At 40.1% G+C, this 21,162-nt stretch overlaps 1 long non-coding RNA gene across 2 annotated transcripts in view; it reads left to right on the top strand.

The window, feature by feature from the left end:
• Nucleotides 1–21,162, top strand: part of LOC142055768 (uncharacterized) — an 83,493-nt gene that overhangs the window by 48,006 nt on the left and 14,325 nt on the right. The window contains exon 5 of one of the 2 annotated variants that reach the window (XR_012660036.1): nt 6,398–7,906. The exons of the other annotated variant lie outside the window; for it this stretch is intronic. This is a non-coding gene — a long non-coding RNA (uncharacterized LOC142055768). Of the gene's footprint in view, nt 1–6,397; nt 7,907–21,162 lie in introns of those variants that run through there. 2 annotated transcript variants of the gene reach the window in all.

Raw genomic sequence — 21,162 nt, 5'->3', positions numbered from 1 at the left:
GATTTTTCAAAGCAATATAATCCAGTTAGATTTGAGTTGAAACAGAAAATGGTGCACACCTGATCAGCACAAAGGACCCCTTCCCTACCAAGTCTAAAGTGCTTTATGGAAAGTATGGGGACATCTGGGGAAGAGGTTGTCAACATTAAAAAAAAAAAAAAGAAAGAAAGAATGAAACAATGCTTTTTTTTTCCCCCAGCGCCTGGCTCAGAAATGGCTGAATTATTTTGCTCCATTAAATAAAGACCGGCTTGAGGCATGGAAAACAACAATACAGCCTGTTAAAGTCTGACAAAGCTATAAGCAGCTAGGGACAGAGTTAGAGATCCCAGGAACTTTCACAGGAGATGCACAGCATCGCCTCTGATAACAGTAACGCTCCCCTTAAGGCCAGCAAACAGGTGGGCTGTCCCCACAGGGGATAGCAACTTCCAGGCATGTGTCAGTGTAGGTATTTCCTTGCTGCTTTGTAGTGGCAAGCAGCACGGTGTCAGTGCGTGCCAGCTCACACCCGTTGGGGATCAATCAAGGCACTCCACACAGAATTGGGACACAGATTACTCCTCCTCTTCCCTAGACTTCCTTCCCCTGAAGATTTGAGGAAATCTATTAACATCAGAAGTTCAAAGAGGAAGAACTGCACAGTCTTCGTGAAGGAGGCATCTGTACCTCGAGCTCCTGCCGTAGAAGGTGCGCCCCTCCCCCCCAACACTGCACCACCGATCACACCGGTCCTGCCTGGCTGGGTGATCCTGCAGGTATCATTAATATTTTTGAAGAACTGGTTCCTAAGGTGGGAGAGAAATACATTTGTTGCCTGGGGTGGCTCCTAGGTTGTAAATCATAAAGCAGCCCCACACAAGTGCCTTGTAGAGCTTTTAACGAACTGTGTCCCATAGGTGAAAGCCAACAGCGATATTAGAAATGGTGTTTATTTTATAGCCTAGAAACTGCATTTTAAATGCTAGTATAGGTTTATATGACAGTTCTATTTAATATAAAATAGACCTATTACAAAGAAAGCCCTTTGCATCTGCTTTTATCTGTGTCTACATGGCATGCCCAGCTCTGCAATTCCTCAAATGAGACATTTTTAGAACTTTATTTATGTTACAGCCATAACAAACTAGCAACTAGAAAACTGTAATGGGCACAAACGGCTAATAAAAATGAAATTGTTGAAAAATAGTTCTTAATAGCAATTTACAAAGGATCCTGATAAAACAGAACCAAGGCTCTGTTTCCCTGGAAGTTTGCCACCGCTGGAATCACAGCCATTTGGCAACAGGTACTCCCCCTCTTCCATCTTCTGTAACTATTTCCCCTCTGAGTGTGCTGAAAGCCAAGTACCCTGAGGTAGTTCCCCTGCCTGCCATTAGTCAGCTGGTGCCTACTGACCCAGAGACACCCGCAGGGAGTCCTCTTTTCTCCCCTCCCACTGTGCACCAGGTGACCTGAAGGAGGAGGTGTCTCAAGGGCTTTGTCACTTGCTTGGTGAAGAGCAGGGCATCAAGGCAGGATCTGTCCCAGATGTGCAGAGGGTGCCCTGTTTCCTACTGAAACCTGCATCACTTCTCTGAAGAACTGATCTGTTTACACAAGCTGGCTAAGATGAGCAGGTCAAACTTTCTGTTTATAGACTGAAAACTATTTTGCCCTGAGCTCAGTAACAGCTCCCCAGGAGAAAGATTGGGAGTTGAACTAATTTCTTCTGCAGGACAAGTTTTGTGGGATTTTGACAATGTCCATGAGGCCACTCGTGTGATGTCAAGGGAAAACTTCCTACCACCCAAGATAAAGAGGCCTTCTTCTAGACATGCACTCGTCTGCAGCAGATCTACTCACTAGCCAAGGGAGGCAAGGGCAAGGCAGCATGTTCAAGTAAAGGTCAAAGTCCTTGGTCTGATCCAATTGCAGGTAGTGACGAATAAATTGAAATAAATAGATGTCTTAACCAGTTCAGCATTATATCTACCTAAGGAGGAAAAGTTCCTGCTAATGAGCTTTTATAACCCATGGAAAACAACTGAGTTTTAGAAAAAAATCACAAGTTTTTAGTGAAGAGTCAGCAGGGGCTGAAAACACTGTGCAGTGCATTGGAAAGAAGGTGGTGATACTGAGGGGAAGAAATTACATCATAGCGTCACTTAAGACACGCACTGGAATTTGGGTGTTCATGACACTACTTTAGGCTTATAGAGTAAGAGATAGTCAAGTCCCCATGCGAAGTAAGATTTAAAACAATGTGGGAAGCCACTTACCCAGCCTCCCCAAGGAGGCTGCGAGAAGCACTAGAAATAACACCCGTGTGCGGGAATCTCAGCCCAGCTCCCTCCTGACCAGACTCACAGCTTTCTGCAGTCTTACACTGTAATTCATCCATCATGCTTGCTCCTAATTTACTTTGCAATGAAGGCTATACATTATGTCCTTACAAATTCTTTTTTTACCCCGAAGAGATTCAGGAGTATAGCCTGAACTATCTGAGATGGGTGTTATGTGCAAAATAGAGCATAGAGAGGTAGAAAAAGAGCTTTGATAATACAAGTACAGATAGACATGCAGGTGCACATACAGATTCAGGTATAAATGCAAGTGATAGCTATTCAGTGCACTGTGAGGCTGCATGAGTGCTGGGACTTGCAAACACTCAATTCATTGCACCTTTGTGGCTGTCAGCATAAAGCGTTAGCTTTCAGATAGGCCATTGTTGGCTTTCGCACTGAAAATGAAAAATTTGGCCAAAGACTAAACAAAAGAGAAAAAAAATCTGTTAAACTCCAAACAAAATTATGGCAGCAAAAGTGGCAGGAACTGCAAAGGCAGCATCTGTCTAGAGCTGGGCTAATCACAGTGTGTGGATTAGCCTGGCCTGTGGGTAGCAGGGCTTCCACTGTAAATACAGGCAAATGTTTCTTCTTTTCTTGTTTTTGTTCTGAGAGAACCAAGGAAAATAGCACAAGTATTTCCCCTGAAAAATTTTAGCTAACATGAACATTAGTATAGTTTCACAGCCTGTTAACTGATCCAGTAACATAGGACCCTAGTTTATTTGAACTGATCCTAAGGGAATTAGCAAAACAGAAAGAGTAAGCAAAATTTGGGTTGCTTTATTCTCCGGGGTAGTCAATAAGAATACTTGTGCAAGCAAGACAAGTAAGCTCTGACCCAAAGAAAATACATTTGGCAAATTCATATAAACCGGAAAGTCAGTAGCAGCTATTGAGAAATCATAGTTATATTTTTAAGTTGTCCTGCTGAGGATTGCCTTTAACCACATCTCCCCATCCCCTTTCTCTCTCCCCCTTCTCTCAGACTTTTGTCCCAAGTACTTAATTGTGACTAAAATATTTGTACTGGGAAGACATCAAAGGCACTGAGTTTAGAAATTCAATTTTATATAATGCAAGACCCCTGAACTTTACAGAAAGTTCATTTCATCAGCTATCACTAATCATCCGTGAGTCTGGTGCTCTACCAACTAAAACATAGTATTATGAATGGATTTTCCCCACATCTGAAGTGTAAGAACAATTACAAATATGAATACAAGTAATGATAATGCTTTGCTTGATTCTGTTTCCCGATTTGGCAATGAAGTGCAGAAATAAACTGATACTTTTGCTTTAAAAAATGGGTAGCATGTAAAACAAATACTTGGTGAAGGGAGGTTTTTGCACATCTGTTCTAGCTGTTATTTCTTTGAATCTTCCTCCTCCACTGCTCTTCATCTCTGATGTTTCACTCAAATTATGGCACTAAAAAGTGCCGAGCACACGCTAGCAGAGAAGAAAGCCCCTCCACTCCTACATCTCTGGGACTGAGGATGTTGACACTTTAAGGAATGAGCCTTTGGTGTGATGACATTTTCACCTTTACCTGAAGCAGCATGATTAGAATATGGGAGGATCACCCTAAGCTGGGATATGCTGTGTTCCTGCTGCCTCCAGCGATGCAGAAGAGCCACTCGGTGAAAGAAAAGGAAATGCTTTTGGAAACATCCATCCCTGTCAGAGGAGAGCTTTCCTCCTCCTTTTCCAGCAGAAGAAACAGAGAGATATTAGTACTTTTTGCAAATGCCTTGCACACAAACAGAACATGATTCTTCACTGGTTGATAAAACTGCATTTAGGACAAGAGTAGCCAGGGACAACATCTCTTAAAACAGAATGGGGACCAGCAAAAGCAATTTAAAATTAATAGGGCCATATACTTTATTTAATGAAAGGACAGTTACACAAGACTTCTGAAAAAGGAGCAGTGGTGATTTAAAATACAACTTTGATCAGAAGCTAGAGTTATATTTTCTATGTGTAAAGAGTAATCTCTTTCTTGGATGACAGAAATAAGAAAAATCAGTAGCGCAAGAAGGAAAATGAGTCAATACTGCGGAAAGGAGCATATTGCTCAGTTCCTATCTGTGACAAGCTGTTTTTCAAATGAAAACCAAATGACAGCTGTTCAGAGAGGTGTAAAGACAGAATCCACAGTAAAACCAAAGGAAGACTCATATATCTTCTGGACATACCCCATGCACAGCAGGTATGAATGGCAAAATGAGGTACTTGCCATTCTGTGCGATGATGGCAAACCTGTCTCTGCAAGAACTGGCATTTTCTTGGTCACCAATTGCATTGATTGTTATATGCAGTTGCAGATCTCTCTGGTTGTATAAATCAGTGTTTTATCATTAATATCAGCCAGAATACATCTCCTGAGAATGAGAAACTACAGCAAAAACACTGCATTCTGCAGTCATCTCCCAAGTCAGAATTGTGTTGATACTGTTTTCGCGATCAGCTCTGGAGCACATGCTTGGTTATCGCCTGCAGATTCAGAGCTCTCTGTTATAAAATCCCAGTTCAGAGTAAGAGATATGAATGAGAGATTTTCTGTTAACATTTGTGCCTTTTGTCTTGCAATGCTTTTCCATTCTGAAGGTATGCACGTAGCATGTACATAAATATTTTCAATGTTTTCCAGTTTGTGGACCCCTGAAAGTTTTCCCATGGAAACGCGGGTACCTGCATGCACAGCTTAAACTATTCCTATCTGGCTATAGGCTTGTTTTTGTAGCTACCTTTTGCAGATCCCACAGTAACCTTCTTCACCATGGTCTTCAAGAGTTTTCTGACCTCACGTTAAAACTCAGGCCTTACACTAGTAATAAACAAACTTCAAAAGATTTAGGTTGCACTTTTTTAAGCGCCATGAGTCTGAATATATTCCAGAACCTTTTGTGTCTGAAGTTTTTGAGGAAAGAATAGGTCGTCACTTTTTGATTGGTTAACAAACATTAGGGAAAATGCTATTAACTAACTACAAAATACAGTAAAAAATATTTCTCTGTCACTTGTGGATCATGGAAGGTTGCAGAGACTGAGTTATCCTATCTTGCACTTCAGAATGACTCCAGTCATATTATTCTTAGAAACTAGAACTAGAATAAGAATATTATCATATGCATACACCAATTTAGACAAACTTTCCTCCCCTATTTAAGCTTTTCAAAAAGAGTTAGACATGTAGATCTTAGGTTAAGCATTAAGAGGATTAAGGATTAATCCAGGCCATTCTCAGATCACTTTTCAAAAATAAGAATGAGCAGATCAGAGTGAATTTTATTCTAAACACTTAAAAAGGATACCAGTTATAACCAGTGCAAGTGATAGAGAATGAAAAAGGGCAGTGAGCAACAAGGTAGCTCTAAGTGCTTTATTCTTCAGAAACTGCATTTTTATTGAAAATGTAGAAATGTATCATGTTTATACAGTTCAATGACTTGTCTCCTAGGAGACCATGGCTTATTTAAGGTCAAGAAGAAGTTATTAGAGAAAGAAAAAAAGCATCCTAGAAAGAGCAAATCTCTTGACCTGGTAGCAGATTTATGCAGCTGAGACTAGAGTTCAGCTCTCCTGATTTGAAGCACTGTTTCTTAACTCCTAGCTTGTACCGAATTAGTCATATTTTAATTGTTATGATTTTGTTTGAAGTTTTAAATATCAACCAGCATTAGTCATATTGAAGCACTGTAATGAGATGAAATCACAAAAGCTGTGCTGCAAGGATGGTCCTACAGTGCACTTCAGGGCTGGGCCTTTAGAGCTGCGTGGTTAATTTGTAAAACCAACTTGTTTGAAAGATCTGGCTTTATCACAGGAACACAAATAAGCTTTTGTACAGGTGTCTGGTAGCAGTGTTCCTTTTCTGAATGCACAGAGGAACATTCTGATGATATTTTAAAAATTCCAGCTCCGTTTTCTGCTGGCTTATAGCTGAACCCTATAATGCAAAATTGTTTGGCTGGATATGATTTGAGGACCAATAGAGTGCTTGTTGACTCTTGCTTCCCCATGTTTCACCTTTGTCAAACCTCTCATGACTATTTGTCTTTTAGACAATCCAGCCAGATGCTCCACTGCCATCCCTGCAGAGTAACTGTGTCACCGGCTGAGGCTCACAGACTGGCTGATCATGCAGGCATTGCTAGTGTCTCCCTCTTCTCACTACTCCACTTTTCACTAACAGTTAAAAAAAAAAAGGGGGTGGAGGGGAAAGCCTTGGTAACTAGCTAGGGAAGCTAATAAAGATCTGAACTGTTACCTCTCCTCCCAAAAAATGCAAATTAAACCACCCATTGATCTGGGAGGAACTCATTAGGAAGCCAAAACCAAGCGCAACAAATCATGGAAAACATCTGCAAGTGACTTCAGCTAAAATACATCATGGGAGGGTTTTCTGTGTCCCAGATAACCCTGAGTTCAACTTTCACCAAAAGCAAGGATTGCTCCCGGGTGAAGACCACCACCTCTGCTTCAGTGACTTGAAGCATCAGGGGTTAGGGGCTCATGTGTTAAGGTGTCATTCTCAGCGCATGCAAAAAGACTCCACAGTCCTCTGGGTCACCAAGGAATATTCTGTCAATAGCAAGCGGCTGCTTTCTGTAAGAGTGTTTTTAGAATTGCAGAAAGAAATGTTGAAGGTAAGATCGCTGTGTACAGAGAAAGATGATATTCCAATAATCACTTCAAAGAGAATGGGGGGAAGGCATGTTTCTAATTTCTATACAAAAACAAAGGAAGTAATTTCTTTCAAGGTTTTTTATTTGTTTTTCAAATTGCACAGTGCTCAACTTTTAAAATAATAATCATTCTTGACAGCCATTTAATAATTGTTAGTGATCTATAGCTTTATTATAAAGTACTCATCTAATGATGTATTTCCTTTACCCTAAGGGCCAAGTACAAAGCAGGGAAATTATCTCGGTGATACTTTTAATAACTTCCTGTGGGATTGCAAACTCTGGCTGAAGCTGTCTCTGCAAAAGAGTTAATCATGTAATTTCACAGATTAGACAACACAGGGTTACTAATGAGAAACTTCAGTTCAGTGATAAACTCTTTTTTTTTCCAAGAATATTTTGAGAGGCCTGTAACCTTTGGCTGACACCCAACGAGGCTATTAGTTTAACCATGGGATGCACTACCAAATGTACAAGAGTCAGCAGAACTTTTCCTTCTGAAAATTGCTTGTAACCCTCTGTGAAGAAGCCTTCAAAAACCCAGAAGGGATAGACGGAAGGGAAAAATCAGACAAAAAGGGGCTGACTTATTGGCTTCCGATAATTGGCATAGCTTCAGCTTCCAGTTTCTTTTCAACAACGTCCGCTCACTATAGCAACCCCGGATCCCATTTAAATGTCATGCTGCCCTCTGTTCTATAAACATGTATCATCCATCACTAAATATTTAGATCTGAATTGTTGGAGCTGAGTTCTGTGCCAGGGGTAAGGGGATTAATTCCTTTCAAGGCCCTCACATGATGGATTTTTCACTGAAGTAAACATCCGAGAAGAGCTCACACTATGGCCATAAAATATATAAATAAAGTTTAAAGTTTAATTAAGTCAACATTATTTAAAGTGGTTGTCATATTTTATGGTGAACTCTTTGTGTTTATTTTGTATGACTCCCCATAAATAGTCTCTCCCCTTCAGACAAAAGGCACGGCTGGGTTAAAGTGAAGGGTCCCATGCGTGGTACAGGAAGGAGGATCTCCCAGGCTCGGGGGATCCGAAACGCGCCGTATCGGGCCTTCTCCTATCTCATGTCTTCCTAATGAGCTGAGATGTTGTGCAGACACAGGAAAAGCATGGTGGAGTTACAACAGACGTGACATGGGGAAGCCTTTCGAGTAGCTATCTGGGCTTGGCAGAGGGAGGGCCTCATCCTGCCTGGTCCAAAGGCCACTGATGTTGAGGAGATGGGGCAGGTCAAGAGGGGCAGTCTGTCCTGCCTCTACCAGAAAGGGGATTGCACCAAGCACTGGGAGAGAGCTGGCGTTGCTCCTATTCCTCTCCCACCCTTCCTTCTCCCTAAACAAGTTCCACAGAACAACAAGGTGTACTTTTGAGAGGAAAATGATACGACTTCATTGTGTGGCACTTTGCAAGAGCAAGTGCAATTTTAAAAGTGAAAGAAAATAAGTAGAAAAATTCATCAAAGTGATTGCAAATTGATGCTTTCCTGTAGGGAGGTCTTGTAATGCCCTGATAAGGACTTCTGGGTAATTAGGTAGGCACCCAGGCAAGAAGGGGTGAAGAAAATGCTAGATCTCCAGGTCAAATCTGGGGAAAACTTGCATTCAGCTTCTGCACTCCCTCAGCTGCCATGGGCAGCTCCTGCCTCCGCTCCCCATCTGTACATCAGCAGAGGGCTACATCTCCGTAAAGGGGCTTGTTATTAGGGCAAACACAAAACTGTTGTGAGATACTCGTATTCTCGAGGGACGTGTGCTGTGTAAGACCGAGACATCTTTTTTTCTCTCTTTCTCAGGATTTTTTATTTCTGTGAAAGGGGACTAGAAATGTTTCCAGGACAGCAGAGCTCAGAGACAGGACTAGTAGCAGAGACATTAGCTGTGACAGGAGTTTATCATTGATCTCCTACATGCCTGAGAACAAGTCATTTGGTATTTCTGTTTCTTACCAATAAAAGTGGAGTAACGGCATTTTATCATTTAACCTGCTTCAACTGTAAAGGTCCTACGGCAGGGCTGGTGTATACACTGTGTATACAGTGCTCACACCAAAAAATTCCAGCCTCTGGGATACAACTCACCTATAGCTGCTGTTGTGCTGCAAACAGTGAAGCAGTTGAAGAGTGTATTCCCTCTTTTGGTTCCAGTTATTCCTCTCTGAACAACTTTTTCTGCAAGCATGTGAGAAGTGCCAGAAAAAATGTAGGTGAACATTATTCCTGTACCTATTCATGCTCTTTCGTCCTGTACCTATATAAACATGCATAGGTGTATGCACTTCTGTATATGTAAATACACACAGACTTCACTGATTCTCAAATATCCATGTTTAATCTATGAGCATGGACACGTTCACTCAAATTCAGAAGCATAGGTCACACAATCAGTTCATGAGGGGAAAAGCAAAGCATGCTTTGTCCAGACAAGGCACATGCAGAAAAGCAGACCAGACTGAACTGAATTTACCATACAGTAAATTCTCTTTCTAGCAAATGAAGCCACAAACAGCCATATGATGAAAGATCCCTCTGCTTTCATTCTGTATCAGTACTGATTATGTTGCCCCAAAATCTTTAGCATTAGGTAACATGATCATGCTGAAGGTAGTATGGAATTTAATGAGGTCTTAATCTATGTGACAGGTTAAAAGCTATGAGAGTTTCTAAGGCTATATGTGGTATAAATGGAGTGCAAGCTAATATTATTTGATAAGATAGGAAGAGGCCCAGCTGAAGGGAAAGCATTTCCCTATGGGCTCTGGACTTTGGTTAGAAGTAAAACTGCTAATACTGAAAACACACAGAAAAGAAAGAAAAGAAAAGAAAAGAAAGAAAGAAAGAAAGAAAGAAAGAAAGAAAGAAAGAAAGAAAGAAAGAAAGAAAGAAAGAAAGAAAGAAAGAAAGAAAGAAAGAAAGAAAGAAAGAAAGAAAGAAAGAAAGAAAGAAAGAAAGAAAGAAAGAAAGAAAGAAAGAAAGAAAGAAAGAAAGAAAAGAACAAGCAGAAGGAGAAAGCTAGAAAGAGAAAGAAAGAATGAAAGAAGAATGAATGAACTTCAAAGTACAAAAGAGCAGCTCCATCACTCCAGAGCAAGAGAATAGTTTTGGAAAAAACAGAGAGGGGAAAAATGTTTAATTTGAACTTCATTTACAAGCAGTAAGGATTTGTCAAAAAACAGTTAAGGAGTGACTCCTAAAGGGGTTAATGGTAGTCAGAAGTCACCAGTGCTACTTTTAATGGCATGGAATGAAATTCAGCCTGAGCAAAGAGCTAGCACTAAGCTTGTTTATCTTGTAAGCCCTGTCCCCTATGTTTGCCAGCCAGCAAAATCTGCTCACAGGGTCCAAGACTTCCTTTCTAAGCTGCCAGAACTGAGAAATGGGAGGCAGGTTTGATTGCACCACTATTTCTCATGCCAAAGAAGTATTGCAATGTACAACAATATTCATGTCTCATAACAACCTCTGCTGCACTTCCCCGAGGGCATTCCCACCTGCAGGGCACAAAATCACCACCCTGAGGCTCAGACACTGGAAAAGTCCCGCAGAAAGGACTAAGCAGGACTGGCATTGTTTTAGATTCACTCCCTGAGGTGGGGATGGACTTAGATCCCAAGCCACCGGCTGCACTTCTGACAAGTTGTGTTTTACTCTATCATGCTGCCTTCCAAAAGCCAGCCAGGTAAGCCATCCATGACAGGCACTATTAGTGTTAAATTGCCTTCTTCCCAACTTGTCCTCCTACCTAAGTCGTCAGCTGCTTTGGCAAACAGTATAGCAGAAGCATGGTGTTTCTCCTGCTGGTGGTCTTACACATATGCATGTAAAGTTTGTCACTTAGTTTGTATCCCCAGGTACCTTGAAAGCTGAGTATTAATGAAGTATCAATACCACGTCTGAAATACTAGAGGTGGGAAGGAAATATATCAAAAGTTACTAGTACAGATAAAAATATGCATTTTCAAAGTAAAACCAAAACCAAGTACTATTTCACTAGTATTTTTATGGGGTGGGCGGAGCTTACAGGAAAACAAATTTCCTATCTCATGACCATTTCTGATGAGTCAAAAGTTTTCCCACTACTTCTTTCATGGTAGGCATTGGATAAGTCAATGCTTTGTTTGATCAAGAACAACAGTGTCTGTTAAGAGGACAATCCCCTGGAAAGGAGGAGGGGTTCAAGTAATTGCTTTTCCTGACAGGAACACAAAGCTACCAGATGGGAAGTGATGATTAGGCAGTCTCTTTGCCCAGTTAATATTGAATTTATAAAACTGTGTGAAATAGCTCCAGTGAGGGAGACTGATGATGACTTATTCCGGTCAAGGGATTCATCATGGACTGGGAGAGAAAGGATTAGGACTGGGAAAACATAAATATGAACACTAGCCCTCAGTTTGGCGTAAGTGCTTGTTGGCTGTGCTGTGGATATTAGCTTTCTCTTTCTCCTTGACCAGAAATACGATCGTTGTCAGACACGCTATATATATTTGTGCAGAAATGTTTAGTTTTGACAAATCAACAGTTTTTGACAACAAAATAAAACAAAAAAGCATTTCACTGGCAAATTCTTGAGCAGCCCTAGCAGTCAATGCTCCCAGAATTGCCTTTAAACAGCCAAATCATTCCCACAAGTATGAATACACAGTTCCAGCTACTTCAATGGAATTTGCATGTGTATATCAAGGGGCAGAATTTGGCTCTTGTTCTAAAACACATTGAGCAGTTTTTAAAAAGAAACTCATTTAGCAGTGATGTAAGTCTTTGCAGTTTCCCTGTTTTGTCTATGCAAGATTCTGATTTTATAAAACAATATGAATACATGAAATGTATTTATACTTGGCTTTTATTGCAGTATGCAACTGTCTAACAAGCCAGTCGAGAACATCTCAGTTAATTGGTGTTTACCAAAACAGTTATCCCTCAATTGCAATCCTTTTATTCCAATAAATTTATTATGATTCTTTGTACTCAGCTTTTTCCTGATTTCAGTTCTTTCATGCCCAGGGAATTACAGTGATTTCAGTAGAGTTACCCTGGCATACAACTGATGCAGCAAAGTAGTAAATGAGACTCTGTAAAAGAGATCCTAGTCCATTGAACTCAGTGGGAATTTTGCCATTGATTTCAAGGGAGCAACATTTTCACTGTATCTCTATAAAATAATAACTTTTCTTTGTGTAGGTGTAAAATAAAGTTAACATCTCTTTCCTAGTCGCAGATATGCATAGTTACTGCTTCATTTCTCCATATACAGAAACAACAGAGAACTTTTAGTCTTGATTTTTATTTTAACTCTCACTAGTAAGTATACTTTGAACTACAAATACTTCTGGAGAAATCATTCAGAAAGGTGTAAACAAGCTAGTTTGAGCATAAGCCTTATTCAAAGCATCTTGAAGTCTAAGTTTGGTGTAGCTGACCTAGATATTTCTTCAAGAGGAGTGTGAAAATAAACAGTGACGCGAAGTGTTTGGGTTTTACTTGTTTTTTGGCAAACAACCTGGCCCTGATTCACCTCTCACTTAATTGTATAAGTGCTATAAGCGATAAAGTCAGATCTCATCATCTGGAAATAATAAAAGAATGAAAATATACTGTGGAAATTGTAATGGGGTCTTGACCACAAGAACGCAAGCTTGCAGTTTATCGGTTGAAGGATTTCTGATAGGCACTGGCCTTCTCCAAGGTAGTGGCAGGAGATTCTCTGTTATACTTTGAACCCATCTTTTTTTTTTACTATCTGTAACCAGACTAATACACAGGAGATAAGATCAGAGAAGACCTCATGTTGTGATTAAGAGCTCATTGAACAGGTCTACCAAAGTGCCCACTGGGGATCCCATCTTAGAAGAAGAGACCAGAAGAGCTTGGCATGGTTCAGCAATACAATGAAACCTGAGGGAAGACAAGGTTACTTGCCATAAATACACGAAGGAGGAATAGAAGAAGAAACACTAGGAAGAGGAGAAGGTTAAACAGATGGGAAATATTGTCACAAGGAGAAATAGTTATAAACAGTCCAGTAATTAATTTTAACTTCAAGGCAGAAGGTTGTTTCTAGGTCAGGTTTCCTTGAAGGCAGCAGGTAAAAATGGGAAGGTTCAAGGTGGAGCCTGGTGAGTGTGTGCAGACTGTAGGAGATGGGGCTTATGAGAATGGGGAGTCACTCTGTGGCACAAGAGCATCCTTTTAGTTTCAAATTCCTCTGCATTAAATCAGGAGCAGTTCTGATGAAGAACCTGTTTCACCAGGCTGGTAATAGGAAGAGTGTATCATTCTCTCCCCTATGAAGAATCACTTCAGTGTCTTTGCTCTGATATCCAGGTAGCCTCAGAAAACCTGTCTGCCACCAGAGGAGTGAGCAATTCCTAAGGAAACAGGTATGTCCCACCCACCCACATGCATGTTCCACTCCTCTCTGTATCTGGGATACCTCATATAAAAAGTGTTGACAGCTCCAGTAGGGATTTTACAAAAGATTACTATTCATATTCCTCAAGGACCAAAAGATCCACATGGGAATATTTAATATAAACAGTAATAGTTTCCCACATCTTTGTTTAAAGAATAGTCTGAGGATTTCTAAACTTCAGGATCATATTCATTCCAGAAGAATGGTTTCACTTATAGCTGTATAAATCTTTCCTTTACTTAAATGATTACTTTTTTGCTTGTATGTGAATATTTGAATACAATATCCAGGTAATCAAACTGCCGTGAGTAGTATAGGTAACTCTTACCTCATCTAGTTTTACTTTACAGTGAATGACCTGAGCTGCAGAGATGTTTAGCTATCTACTATTACAGGGTGAGACCTGCCAGACTTCCAGGAAACACAGTGGCTTTTTTTTGTTTTTTAATAAAACAAATTAGGAAAAGATTTCCTTGAGGTTTTGAGATTGGACTTGCAAAGAAATCCGGGGCTGAAAAATTAAAGTCCCAATTCCACCTGGGCTGGGCTCTTAATTGCAGTGATTGGGCTGTGGAACTTAGTACTCTTGAAACCCCAGCCTCGCTGTTAAGTGCCTAAGAAGGAGCTGTCAGATACTGAGCTGTTTGGAGTACCTGGTCTGAAGCGTCTAAAAGGCCATTTCTCTTAGCTTGCCTTTGGGATATTCTAAATGCCTTTTTGGCCTGCTTAGCACTTTTAAACATTCCTAACTTCCTTAATAAAGCCTACTGCTATATCACACTTGTCACTACTAGCCACAATCTGATGTAACACATGCAACCTCCCTTGGAATTACCAAATGCAGCGGAGGGGAGGAAAAGCTATCGTTTTGTTAAGAGATAATGATACAGTATTGCTCACTTCTAGCATTCATATGTCAGGCTCACAGATGACTATGAGCCTGGAATACCTTTACTTCCTTCCGTTTGCCTGCTGATTTCTGAGATTTTAATGTGTCAGCTCTTCTCCACAGCCATGTGGGCTTGAGTGCACCAGAAATGAAGAGTTACTGGACAGTAGAGTGCTGCATATTAGCTATTCATGAATCATTTCCCCACTCACACATATCTGTATTCTGAGTTTCTATTTTCATATCTATGCACTCTGGATAAGTTTAAGCAATGCTGACGCGCTCTCCTGGCACACTGGTTGAACATTTGTGTCCTGCTGTGTTCCTGAAAATAGAAAGGATGGATGAAAAATAGAGGTCATAAGCCACTGCAAAAATTAGTGCCTGTTCTTTCACAGCTATAGTTAATCATTCTTCATAAAAAAGATGATACCTAAAGTTAACAGTAGGAAATTTTGATAAAATTTCCAGCCCATGAGTTCTGAAGAGTCTATGAACTCAGGGAAAATTTCAGACACAATTGAGACATCATAAGCTTAACAACTCTATGTGCCCTACAGGGGTTTTTTTTAACACATAGTGTTCCTTACATTCATTTATGACTGTTCCAAGAAACATATGATGACATAGATTGTGCTACAATTGATTCTTCCGAAGTGGGAAGTATGCATAGTATTATCCAGTTTAAGAGATAAAGTCAGAAGCAGGAGAAGAGCCAAACACTCTTCTGTTTGTACCTCATGAGACCATGACAAAAATAAAGGGGGATCACTTGTTTGGAAGACTGGGGCAGAAGAGTCTTTTGGCTTCTTGTTGGCTGCTACGTTTTGTTTCTCAACGAGAAATGCACTTCCATCTCTGTGTTTGAAGCTTTAGTTTACTATTACTGGGCTCAAGTCTTTGATGTCAGGAGGAAGGGAGCAGAGACATTAGGACATAAAGAACCTCTTCCACTTGCCAGGTGAACTACAGAGGCCAGAACCACTTTCTTCCTTTCTACACAAATGATACGTTATGTTCTCTTTGGAGAGACACAGGAAGGGAAAGCAGCTCAGCATGACCAGTGTCTTCCCTCACCAGTGCAGTCATTAAAGAGAACTAAATTTAAGTAAGTTACCTCTACTTAATGTTAAACAGTAGTTCATTCTTTAGAAACAAGGCATTGGTTTTTGTAAAAAGGATGCTTTACATGAACAGAGACAGAAATTCTTTCTTGAGTGTTCATACAAAGAATGCATTGATCTGATTTTTCCATTTCCTGGAATTCATGAAAACCAGAATAATATAGCTTTCTGGTATTTTGTAAGAACTAAAAAATTAAAAAAGACCAACAGGTAATCTAAATTCATCCCGTTAGATGTTTAGACTTATTACATAATGTCAGAGCTGGGAGAAAAGAGATAACTTCCAATTCATTGATATTTACTTTTTCAGTAATCAAGTGTGTTATTAGCGCCAAAGGCAAAAAGCCAAAGTATAAGAAAGCGTTCACCAAAGGGGCTACTTTGTAAAGCTTGGCCAGTATCGGAAATAACCAGTGTCAAACGTCCTTTGTGAAGTGAATCCCGGCAAATATATTCTCTCGTACTTGTTTCATCCTCTGAAATTGTGGTTTCATTGTAGTTTGCAATGGGCAAAGTATCTGTGTATTCAAGACTTCTTTCTCTTGATCATGTGCTTGATAAAAGTTTTCATAACTGGGCTTAGCTGTTTTATTTGGGTTTATGCTTCCCTTCTGCAGCCTCCCTTCTTATTCTCCTCTCTGGACTATTAACAACTTCTACTCCGAGCACAGCAGTATTTATGGTGTGCCCTAAAGGACAGTGCCCCTTAAAAACATATTAATAAAGTTAGTACAATCCTCAAGTACAATGAGTTCAAAAGAAAAAAACAGTCTGGAAATGAGCTTTGAGATGAATGCTTTAGAGTCATTATCTGAGGTACACTGGCAGTCTCTAATGAGACATTTGTAATTTAATTGTGTCATGGAGAGACTATAAATTTTCCCCAGAGCCCACATCCAAGTTTTTTTTTCCAATGAAGATAAAGTAACACACATACCAAAAATCTTTTGAATACACTATAACTTCTTCCAAAAAGATAAAGAGGGCCTATATACTATTTATGTCACTACACTCGGTTGCATAACAGAGCTTACAACAAGTAAGATAGAGGGCAAGAGTCAGTCTATAATCATTTAATAATGTATAATTCTTTACATTTCTTTTTTAATCACATGATAATTTTGGGGAACCAGTTCATATCAGTACTAGAAAAGAAGAAGAAAAATAACAGGACTGCAAATGGTTGTTCTACAGAATCTTTATATGGGATTACGCTGTTTTTGATGCTTCCTCTGGGGAAGAGAATGCTCTAACACTGCATGACTAAGCCACTCCTGTGTCAGATTTCTACAGCTTTGGGGAGAGAATTGTAAAGGTTTTTATGCCTCAATCCATACCAAAATGCTGCCTACTCCCTCCAAGTTTCCTAAACAAATTAGGACAAGCGTGTCTTTCAGATATAGAAATAGATTGTGCAATACACTCCCTTGATCACACCCAATAAGCCCTCCGGGTCCCTCCGCTGGAATGGTGTATTTACTTCTCTTGCAGATTTAAGCAGGTTTTTATGCTGCGGTTCTGTGTATTAAATTGTGCTGGAGATAATCTCCAAAGTTCCAGTGTGTTGGGACAACTTTCTCAAGCATTGAAAATTTTTTAAAATGGAAGTGACTTTTAACATCAAACTTGAACTTCAACAGATATCTAAGCATTTGTTTTTTAGACAAAAGTAGGACACACAACCCAGGGGTGGGGGATAGAGGAGGATGAAGAATATTTTATGTTCTAATTCTATGGCAAATATCGCAAAAATACCAAGTCCTACAAGAACCTGCTTTTGACTGTTTTCCTCTGACTTGTTTCTGTCACTCAATCTGGATACTTGAGAACTGTGATCTAAATACAGGACAGGGAGTGATCATTCTCATATTTCAATTCTGTCTTCCACATGAACTGTCTCTGCATTTTTAGGAAAAGATATTTCACACTGAGATAGCTTTTCAAAAGCCATTCTGAAATTTCTCATGAAGTCAGTAATGTCAGCCCAAGAATCTGAAGCTGCCACCCTTGTAGATGCTGTTCACAGTGCAAGGTCTCAGATGAGGGACATGAAATTCCTCCTCAGAAGCAACTCCAATATATTTTTTTCTAATTTTGGAACCATTTTAAATTTTTTTCACACCCAATAACTTATTTATTTCTTATGCTTTCTGCCATCTGAAGGTGAATATTTTCATCAATAAACAGCAACTGGTTTAACCAAAGAATCAGAAAAATAATCTCCATCTAAAATAGTTTTTTACTGAAAATGAGGTGTAGCAAGATCCCCTCCAAGCTCCATAGATAGTATGATAATCATATTTATTATGTAACTATTTAATTTTCTCTTCCAGAAAGTACATACAGATTGCAGTAAAACACTGCTGAAACCTGAAACGAGATAATGAAATCGTTATGCATAGGGGTATATGAAAACTGATCAGGAAAGATCACGGCCATTTGACCATTTTGTTCTGATTCTTCATTGCCTAATAGCTTGTAGAGTAATTTCCAGGCATGTATAGGGAATATAAAACTGAGGAATGCAGTCAGGACCACTGTATTTCCTATTAACTTTTAGTAAAAATAGAAGACTATACATTCTAGTCAGTGCAATGTGTTAGGCTTCACATTGCAGTAACTAAATGAAATTTTATGGCCTTAATTTTGCAGGAAGTTAGTTTGCAATTTTTCCTTCAGGCCTTAAAAATCTGGGAACCATGAAGTAAATGACTGTATTGCATTCAAGTCAATGGAGACTGAAGTTCTGCTGCAGCTGGAAGGGATAGGAATTTTCAGGAAATACAGTACAGTATACAGCAGAAAAGGAATGGGTTGTTTCAAATAAAAAGTTGTGTGACTTGTTGCTAATTCCAAAGAAAGAGGTTACAGCTTGCAGATGAGGCATGGGCTGTAAACTATTCAGGATGACTTTCATTGCTCAGAGGGTATAATTGAAACGATGAAACAAACTGCCAAAATCTACAATAGAAATAAATAGTGTACACCAGGTCAAAAGGGATCTGGACTGATTTCTGGAAGAAGAGACAATGCACAGCTGTTAGCTTGATTTTTAAGGGTGAAGATGATCAGTTGCTATATGAATTGATTGATATTTCCTGGGCATGTTCTGTTAGGATTTAAAGTCTTCTCCCAGACCTCCATGTATCATTATTTCTTTCTGGCAGCTGCATCCATCCAGGAGCAAATGTCTTCCATTGACTGGAAATGTATATTGTACAGTAAAAGTGCTGTAGTTACCAGAGAAAATACCTTGGTGCAAAGGAATTTTTCCATTTTTGCTGTGACATAAGTCAGATCAGGGAAAAGAATGATGGGTAGCTAACCCCACTGTTGGGAGTCTTGTCTCCCCTTTAATCATCATGGCAGTGCCTAGATCTGGGAGCACGTTTCTAACCAATTGCATACGCACATCCATGCAAATAATATCCAAGCAATTGCATACACCTTTTGAGTCTCACTGGCTCTACAGTCTCTAGTGTAATGTACATGTGAAAACTCAGAACAAGCGACAAGTGGACAGGACTGGGGATAATCTGAACAAATGACACTGCAGCTGTCCACGAATCCCACCTCAGTAACTCATCCAGCCAAGCCTAAAAACACATTATCATCTGAAATGGATAGAGGCAGGAGTAGGTAAAACTGAAGGGCTTTAGAAAATCTGAGGTTTACAAACTTCTTAATCCAGTAATCCTCCCAATCATATAGTACCACTCAGACGTTTCATCATCTGTAAGAGAGGGGATTACCGCTTCTACAACAATTATGAAATCACTAGAACAACTGATGTGACTTCGAGGAGTGTATTTCCACACCCCTCAAAGAAGACATGCTCTTAAGGAGGAGGTATTAGGGTGAGAAGAGATTAAAAGCATTTGGGTGTATTGAAATAATTCTTGGAGCCCTCTGTATTAAGCTGAAAGGCTAAAGGCTAAGGAGCCCTGCCTGCTCCATAGCATGCCTTGAGCTCCCATTTACATGGGGCTGCATACGACTGCTCCATCCTTTCAGCAAGGCTCTCTTCATGACGCATAAGCAGCAGGCACAGAGGAGTTTGCAAGGTGGATTGCACCCCCTCTTTTCACCCTCTGTAACACAGAGCGGAACCCACTTTCACAGTACCAAACTAGGGAGGCTGAGTCTGAAAGCTGAAGGGTTTTTTGCATCCTAGTCAAGTTACCTGGAACACTGACTGCAGTCCTACATGAAATTTGCTTACACCAGAGCAGCACCACAAAGAAGGTCCAAGGCTTTCTCTGCCTTCACCAGCACTGTGGATCCAGTGCAAAGAGGCAATAGGTCCTTCTGGCTTAGCCCCAAATTTACAGGGCCCTGGGAAAAGAAAAGCAGCATGTGGAGGCAGTTCCTGTGGCTAATCCTGGTGCCATGCAGCCACTCTGTTTGATACCTCTTTACTCAGAGGAGTTTGTAAAATTTAGGTCATATTAGTATCCTACCTATATATGGAAAAGGACCATGGATAACCAGTTTTGCTCCTAGGCTTTTTTCAGCATAGTCTGAGTCACCCTCATTAGATGTAGGAGCAACAGAAATAGAAATTTTCACTGAAATAGACCCAGGGAAGTCATCACAGTCTCAGTCTTCTCTCCACTCCCTCCCAAGTTCTCATAGGTACTGCATAAATACAGCAGGATATTGTCCATACTTCAAAGGGGCTTTAATCTAAATATCATCAAAGATTTGATAGCAATTCACATGTTTCAAAAATCTTCCAGCTTTGCATGCCACATTCATTACTAGTGGTGCGGCTCTGCTTAGAGCAGCTTGAAATGTGCAGGTGAAGAAGCCTGTGGGGCTGGGTAACATGTACAGCCCCTGAATGCTCTTGGGGATTGATTTTTAAGGGACTTCCTGGTGTGTGTGATGTGCTTCTGTCCCTATTTGTAACACCTGCCCACCAGCTCTTTGAATATACTGTTACTGACTGGAAGAAGCCACCTCAAAGGGGCAAACAACACAAATTACAAATTGTGTTGTCAGTTATCAGATGGGTGGCTGACCTGTGACTGTTACCACTGAGCACACCTACACTGGCTTTTAGCGAACATAGTTGGCTTGAATGAATCAATCAGCCTTCCTATCCTTGCCCTATTTGCAGAATAACACCTGTAAACATGACACCAAACAGTGTATGGGTTTCCCTGATTTTCATTTATTATTCCTCATGTCCATAGTGTTTAGTGAATTATCCTTTGTAGTTCAGGACTGACCCCTCATGAGACAGGTGAGATCTGGATTTCCTTGGAAATATCTGGCAAACTTTCCACTGACTTGAATAGAACTGGGATCAGTTTCCCATTGCTGGGATTTTGTGGGTTTTTTATTTGTATATTATTTTTGTTCAATATTTCCTGTTCATAGCATATTTATGGAATGTCTTAATAGAAAATAATGCCTTGGTATGAATCTTTCAACAAGCCTTGGTGCTTTCTTTAAGATACTCTTGCTTGTTTTGAGGAGGTGTTCAATGCAAATTGTGCAAGCCTCTCTTCTGCACTGAATTTACCAAATCAAAGAACAAAAAAACCAGAAAACCTGTAAAAGAGACACTAAAGTACTGCAAACAGATTGAATGTTTCACTGGTCTTGCTCCCATTTCAGCTCCAAGCACTTTGGCAAATCCTGTGTCTTAAACACCTGGCCCACTGCCTTGGCTGAAGAGAGACGGGTTTGTGT

This window comes from Phalacrocorax aristotelis, chromosome 3, assembly GCF_949628215.1.
Source record: "Phalacrocorax aristotelis chromosome 3, bGulAri2.1, whole genome shotgun sequence".
Lineage (NCBI taxonomy): Eukaryota > Metazoa > Chordata > Aves > Suliformes > Phalacrocoracidae > Phalacrocorax > Phalacrocorax aristotelis.
The sequence above is the reverse complement of the archived record's forward strand: the minus strand, read 5'-3'. Positions and strand labels throughout refer to the sequence as shown.